The following is a 6741-nucleotide window of genomic DNA, read 5'->3' as shown; positions in this document are numbered from 1 at the left end:
CCAGAGACAGAAATGATTACCCAAGCCTCCTAGTTCTCAGGGCTTGGGTGCCTTGTTAGTGTGTTTGAAGGTTTCACACTTTAGCCTAGGCTAGACTGGAATTCACTGTGTAGTTGGGACCGTTTTCCAATTTGCAATCCTCTCTCCTCAGCCTCCCAAGTGCTGGACTGATAGATGAACACCATTACCTCTGACTTTGGAGTGACCCCAGTTGAGTCCTGATTCATCCTCTCGGCCCCTACCCCGTGGAGGACCCCCACAAGCCAGGGCTGGAAGATAGCATTCTGGATAAGCTTCCTCTGTTTGTTCTGTCTTCTCTTGAGGGATAAATAAAGAAGATGACCCACCCATCTTCAAATGACGAAAGTTCAGGGAGGTCTGCAGGGAAATCACACAGCAGATGGTTGCTCTAACCAGACTCCTGACTCTCTATGTGGCCTTTTGTGCACAAAACATTTCAGGATGGGAGAGATCCTGTCAGCGGGGTTGGCTAACTCCCAGAGGCCCTGCCAGGGTCTCCCTGCACTCTCTTCCCAGGACTCTAATTTTGCCAACCTCAAGCCATCAAGGGACCTGGCTGGCATTCTACCAGTCAGTCGCTAATGAAGGCAGGTACAGGAAGCCCAGTGTGTGTGTGCGAGCGCGCTTCTCAGTGTGTCCAGCAGGCGGCGCTGCGTGTTTGCGGGTGGCCAAATCGCGGGGTGGCAAGCCAGGAGGGGAACCCCAGACCACTGCGCTCAAACCCACGCTTCTGGCACACGGGCCTAGGTCTTCCTACCTCTGTTTGCTTTGGCTTTTTCCCGGTCTCCTCCACGCCTTCCTCCGATCCACAGCTTTGAAGCATTCTCTCTCCAGCTCCACGGACCCCCCCAGGGGAAAAGGGGGGCCTCCACAGTTACCCTGTCCAGCTGAGGCTAGGGGTTCAGTGAGAGATGGAGGCCGACGTGTGGGCCTTCTAGGAGAGGGGTGTCATCATTCTCCCTCTCCCGGGGATGGGGGGAGTTTGGGGAGGGGGCTGGGCAGGGGCGGAAGCAAGCTAAGCCGTGTTTGTCGCTGCGCTGCCTAGAGGAACAGATGGCTGGGGAGGGGAGAGGGTGCCTTGCCGGGAGGAGGGGTGCGGGGGCCGCAGGATGAGGAACGAGGAATTTCGACGCCCGAGTCTCCCGGGAGAAGTCCCCCTCCTCATCTCTTCCCAGAAAGAGGGGCGGGCGAACGCCTGTCGTTTTCCTGAGGAGCACCGGCCTCTGGCCCGCCCTATGCGTAGTCAGCCGCCTAGGGGCGCCTCCCGGGCTCGGGGACTTCTACGAAAGGACAGGCCAGAGGCCAACCTGGGCCTCAAGGGTTAACAGAGCTGCGATCTGAGGGACGAGGGGGCGGCAGGAAGCGGGCTCTGGGTTGGGAGCGAGTTCAGGGATCGCAAACAGCTCTAGGAAAACGTGTTAATTGGAACTTTATGCAGATGAGCTGGGACTGGGAGCTGGGGAAGGCCGGAGAGAACAGGTCAGAGGGATGCTGGACACAGCTGAGTTCCAGCGGCCGCGGAGGACCCTGGTTAAGGAGGTGACACATGCAGACCGAGGCTCACTGGTCTCTGGCCCTCCTCCTCAGAAAGCTAGTGAGAGTTCTCCGTGATTAGCCTCCTCTGAATCTTGGGTCCAGCAAAGCAGAGTCTCAGGTGTCGATGATGAAAGGTGGGTGGGCACACCTTGCATGTGTCAAAGTTCCACTTTTGGCTGCTTCCCAGTCTCATCTTGGCTATGTCCCATCCCCATACAATTTGGGTCTCTCTTTACTCATCATATTCATCTTGTGTTGTTATTTTTAAACAGGATCTCACTTTGTAGCTCAGGTTAAGCTGAAACTCCCTATATAGGCCAGGCTGGTCTCGAACTTAGGACTATCCTCTTACCCCAGCCACCCTAGTGCTGGAATTACAGGTAAGCTTGATCACTCGGGCTGACATTCTCCATCTTTTATTCGTACCGGCTGTCCTCTACATGGAATTCCCATTCACAGATTCTACCAAGTGTATATGCTCGGGGAGGAGGGCCAACTTCCTTTTGCGTTGTCCTGTCTGCTCCCCTCTTTCCTCCCTTATTCACCCTCAAGAAGGTGACTCCCAAACTTGAGAGTCCTTACAGACCATCTCCACTTAATAAAATGCAGATTCCTGGACCACCAGCTAGCTGATTCAGCTGTGGTTGAGGGGCTTGGGAATTGTCTTCCCACTTAATCAGATAGAGCCACCCTGACTTTTAGAAACACTGTCAAGAGCTGAATGGACTGGAAAGATGGTGGCCCACTTCCTCCTGTGTCGTGTCCCCCCCCCCCCCAACACACAAACACTGTGGCTGTCTCTTTCTGGTGTGATGGTATCTGGCATGGAAAAGGTGCAAGGAAAAAGAAGAGTTTGAAGGCAATGGGGAGGGAGGGAAAGATGATAACAGAGTGAGATAAAGAAGGGTGTGTGAACCTGGCTCTTCTCTGAGCTGGGTGGCCCCCTTTTCCCACGCCTTCCCACAGGGGATTTTTCCTTCTCCTGCCCCTCCCACTCTTCAGCAGCTTCTCTACTTTTACTTTTTGCTCAGCCAGGCTTGACCACTTCCTAACCTCCCTCCCTCTTCTAATCTGTAGTCCTTGGGAGAATTTTGAGGCTCAGGCTATTTGGAGGTGACTGGAGACACCAAAAACAATTGGAGTCCCAGAGAGAGAGAGAGAGAGAGAGAGAGAGAGAGAGAGAGAGAGAGAGAGAGAGAGAGAGAGAGATATCTACTACTTAGGGCAGTGGAAGAAAAAAAGAGGAGAAGAGACAGGGCTTGTGAGAAGACGGCACTGACAAACACATGGGCCTATTATGTGCTTGCTCCCCACTCCAACCCAGTTCAGTCAGGGACTCTTGGTGTCATTGCCCCCTCCCTCCCAGATGTCCAAACCAACAGTACCAACAAAAAGAGTTATCAGGAGAATCTGCCAAGATCACATAGCTTGGAAGTGGGAGAACAAACAGATCTTTCATTCTTCTCCTTCCCCAAACCACTTTTTCTGAGCATAGTTGCCCAGAGCCCCTCTGTGGTCCATGCCCCAGAGCAGACGACAGAGAAGGGCATCTTGTACAGATGAAAGGAGATGAATTCTCAGGTTTCAGGACATCTGACAGGTTTGGCTGGAAGCATTAAAAATTCATAGAGCAACCTGACCCCAGCTGGACCTTGGGCCTGCCACCTGGACTGTCCCCGGTTTTGTGGCCTCTCAGAGTTTGTTGGCCAACTTTCCCTTTGGAAGGGTCCTGGAAGCCCCATCTTCATGTTTTTATAGAAGAGCTCTCTAACAGATTAGAGATCTAAAGTGGGGAGCCAGCTGCTCGGAAAACTGGGCTGAAAACACCCTCACCCCCTACTCTGGGTGTAAGAACCTGAGAAGCTTAAGGGCTTATAAAGCTTGTCATCTGGCGTCCTTCTATTCCTCTCCCCAGGAGATTGCATGCTCACTCTGCAGTTTGATGACAAAGCCTGTCTGTGCTTCCTGCAATGGTCAGTAGGGGGCAGCCGTCCTCAGGACTACTTCATCGGCTCTGTACCTTGAAGGACAGTGAAGAGTGTGTCGTCGTGTCCCCCCCCCTCCTCCGTCCCGTCCCCCCCTCCCCCGCCTGCAAGCAGGTGCAGTCTTGGCCTTGAGGAAGGGCTCTGGAGTTTGTGATCTGAGAAGAGCAGGGAAGACTTTCCTTGTTTGGGGAGATGAAGGGACTTTACTCAGGACTCAAAATAGATTTCTGGGTTTCTAGCGTACCAAACCAGCCAGCCAGGTGGCCACAAACATTAAAGCATTAGAGAGAAGGCTGGCTGGTGGCCATCCAGGGTGGAGGCTTGAATGGCAGCTTCTTCTTGACAGTGAAACCCCTCTGGTGCCTCGAGAAGGTGTTTTATTTTGAATCTGAAGGCAATGGGGAGCCATGATATGTCCCAGCGTGACACAGTGGCATGATGCACAGTTGGGCCAGATGAGTCTGGTCACTGTGGGCAGGCTGGGTGGGAGGCAGGGAGACTGAGCGCAGAAAAAGCAGAGTAGAGATTACTTCCATTGTCTCTTATGTTCCAGGCACGAGGTGATGGGGAGCTTCAGCAGGGAGGTGGTAGGGGCTAGAAGAAGAGCCTGGAGAGGGAGGGGCCAGGAGGGGCCAGGAGGGGCTTGGGAACTGAGTAGATAGAGGTGATTAGAGGAAGGAGGAGCTAACGACAATGACATCAGGAGTCTGAAAAATGAAGCATACAGAATGGGGACACACTCATGGAATGGGGGAGGTGAATGGATTTTGTTTCTTTCGGGAGTTAGGGGGAGCGTGGACAAGTCCATCCCTGAACACTCTGGCCTCGGTTTCCTCATCCGGACATTGGTGGGGGTTGGAATACAGGGTTTCCCCCATCTCTTCTATTTTGGAGTGTAATACTCAAAGCTGTCAATCTGCATTGTTTGGAAAGGCAGGAGACCTGAGCTTGTGAGATCGATGGGGCTGGGGGCCTGGGTGAGAGGGTATGAGTCTATGTCCATACCTGAGGTACATCTGCTTGTTTGTGGGACCTGTGGGTGGCTGGTGTACTTGCATGTGCCACAAGGCTCCATTTTGCGTGTGTGTGTGTGTGTGTGTGTGTGTGTGTGTGTGTGTGTGTGTGTGCACACGCACGTGTGTGAGAGTGTGGTGTGCACATGATGGGCGTCCCTTGGTCTGTCTGGGCTGTCAGTGGCTGCAGTGGGGGCCAGTGGGGAGCAGTATTGCTCTAGGCTTCTTCCTGAGGCTCTCACACACTCCTCCTGCTCTCGTTGTTCTGAAATAGCATCTGGACCGAAGGCCCATGAATATTTCACAACGATAATTCTGTGACCTGGACAGCCTGCCTCTGATTTACCAGCACACTTCCCTCCCCTGCCGTGGCCCAGAAGCCCCTCCTCCAACACAGCACTTCCCTAGCTCACATCTCCCCTACACCCTTAACCTTCCCTCCAGCCCTCCTCCCAATCCCACTCACTAGCCCTGAAAGCCAGCCTGACACAGCTCAGAGCTCTCCAGTTCTGATCTCTGCTCTCACTAGCCCCTCACCCATTTCACATTCATATCCAAAGTCCATCTGCTACAGGATGCTGAGTCCTGCCTTTTTCTACCCCCTCTTCTCAGCCTCCTGGAACATCACTGGGTAGGGTTGCAGGATCCCAGTAGCAGCTCAATCCTGAACCCCAGCATTCAGGTCCCTCCTATCCTGCCATTCCCACCTTCCAGGCTACAGCCTCAACTGGATCCTTGATCAGTTCTATCTGTTGAGACTCAAGGCTAAGGTTCATTACTAGCCCTGCCCCCAGCCTCTCTTTACCCACCCAAGAGAGGGAGTTTCTAGCTACCTTTCAGTGTAAGGCACCCTAACTTGAAAGCTTTGTCCCTTGATCACCTTAACATCTTAGTCTCTCCTAATCTGCTCAGAGAACTGCTTGGCTTAACCCATCCATGAAGGCTTCTCCCCCACAGGCAAAGGGAGAAAGATGGGATGGCTGCAGGGGTATTGAGAACAGCTGTGTATGCTGAATACTTCACAGGGCATCCAACAAAGAGGGCAAACACAAGCTGGGAATCTAGTTTTAGGTTCTGCTGCTTAAGGCTTTTGTGGCGACTGTGTTCCCCCAGGAAGCCGTGCCTTTTCCAGATAGGCCCAAAGCCATGTTTAGCTGGTTGTGCTCATGGAGATCTAAGTTACACCTTGGAGGGGAAGGTGGAGGCTTACAGTTCTTTCCCAGAGGCCACTTAGCCAAGCTGGTGGCCACCTCCAGACTTAGTTGTTCAGCTACCAAACATTTCAGGACTGGTGGTAGCTCCTTCTCTTGGGCACATTGGTGCCATCAGCACACAACACACCCTTAACAGCCAGGGTAGCTCAAGAAACTGAAGCTTCGGGAGGATCAGAATGACCTTGAAGCCCAAGAGAGGTGAAGTCACCCATCAAGTCGGCTCAGTAGGAAATCCTGGTGGCCTGGGATTGCTCTTCCTTGTCTAGCCTTCCAGCCCTTGAACACTTACAGTTCTAAGTCCTACTTCTGCTTTTGAGGTCTTGAGGGGGGGAAAAAACCTTACAGAAGATAAAATAATAGAATTTTTTAATAAATTTTCCCCCAAACAACTTCTTTTGATCTTCACCACACAGGGGCCATGGTGGAGAGGAAACTCTCCAGGCACCCTAAAAGTGTTCTGGGTAGACTTAGGAGAAAAATATTCCTCCAGGTGTCAGGAGGCTGAAGGGATCTGGACAAGCAGGGTCCAGGGGCAGCCTGGGCCTTGCTGAGGCATCCCTCCCAAGGTCCTGGGGAGGAACGGAGGCTCCCGGGGGAGCTTTCAAAGGCTCTGCTGGTGGAAGGTGCTCTGCAGACAAAAGCCCCTCCAAGTCCACTGTTGGGCCCTGGAGAGAGGAGCAAAGGCTGCCTGGGGTGCCCCGCCCCAGCCCTGGGATTGGGGAAGAAGAGTTAGTTAATGGCTAGAATCAGGGCGAATGGGGCCGAGCCACCTTATACACAGTCTTCGGGGCTGCCACACTGAGAAGTCAGAACAGCCCAGAAGGCAAATGAGGCAGCGTGGTCCCAGGGAAGAAAAGGAGCGAGGGGGCCTAGGGAAGGCAACAAGGGGCGAGGAGGATGGAGCCGCAGCTCGGTGGGGCAGAGAAGGGGAGCGGGCTGAAGGCCGTGGCCTCTTCCGTCTGAGCACCGCAG

The sequence above is a fragment of the Cricetulus griseus genome, chromosome 6 (assembly GCF_003668045.3).
Source record: "Cricetulus griseus strain 17A/GY chromosome 6, alternate assembly CriGri-PICRH-1.0, whole genome shotgun sequence".
NCBI lineage: Eukaryota > Metazoa > Chordata > Mammalia > Rodentia > Cricetidae > Cricetulus > Cricetulus griseus.
The sequence above is the reverse complement of the archived record's forward strand: the minus strand, read 5'-3'. Positions refer to the sequence as shown.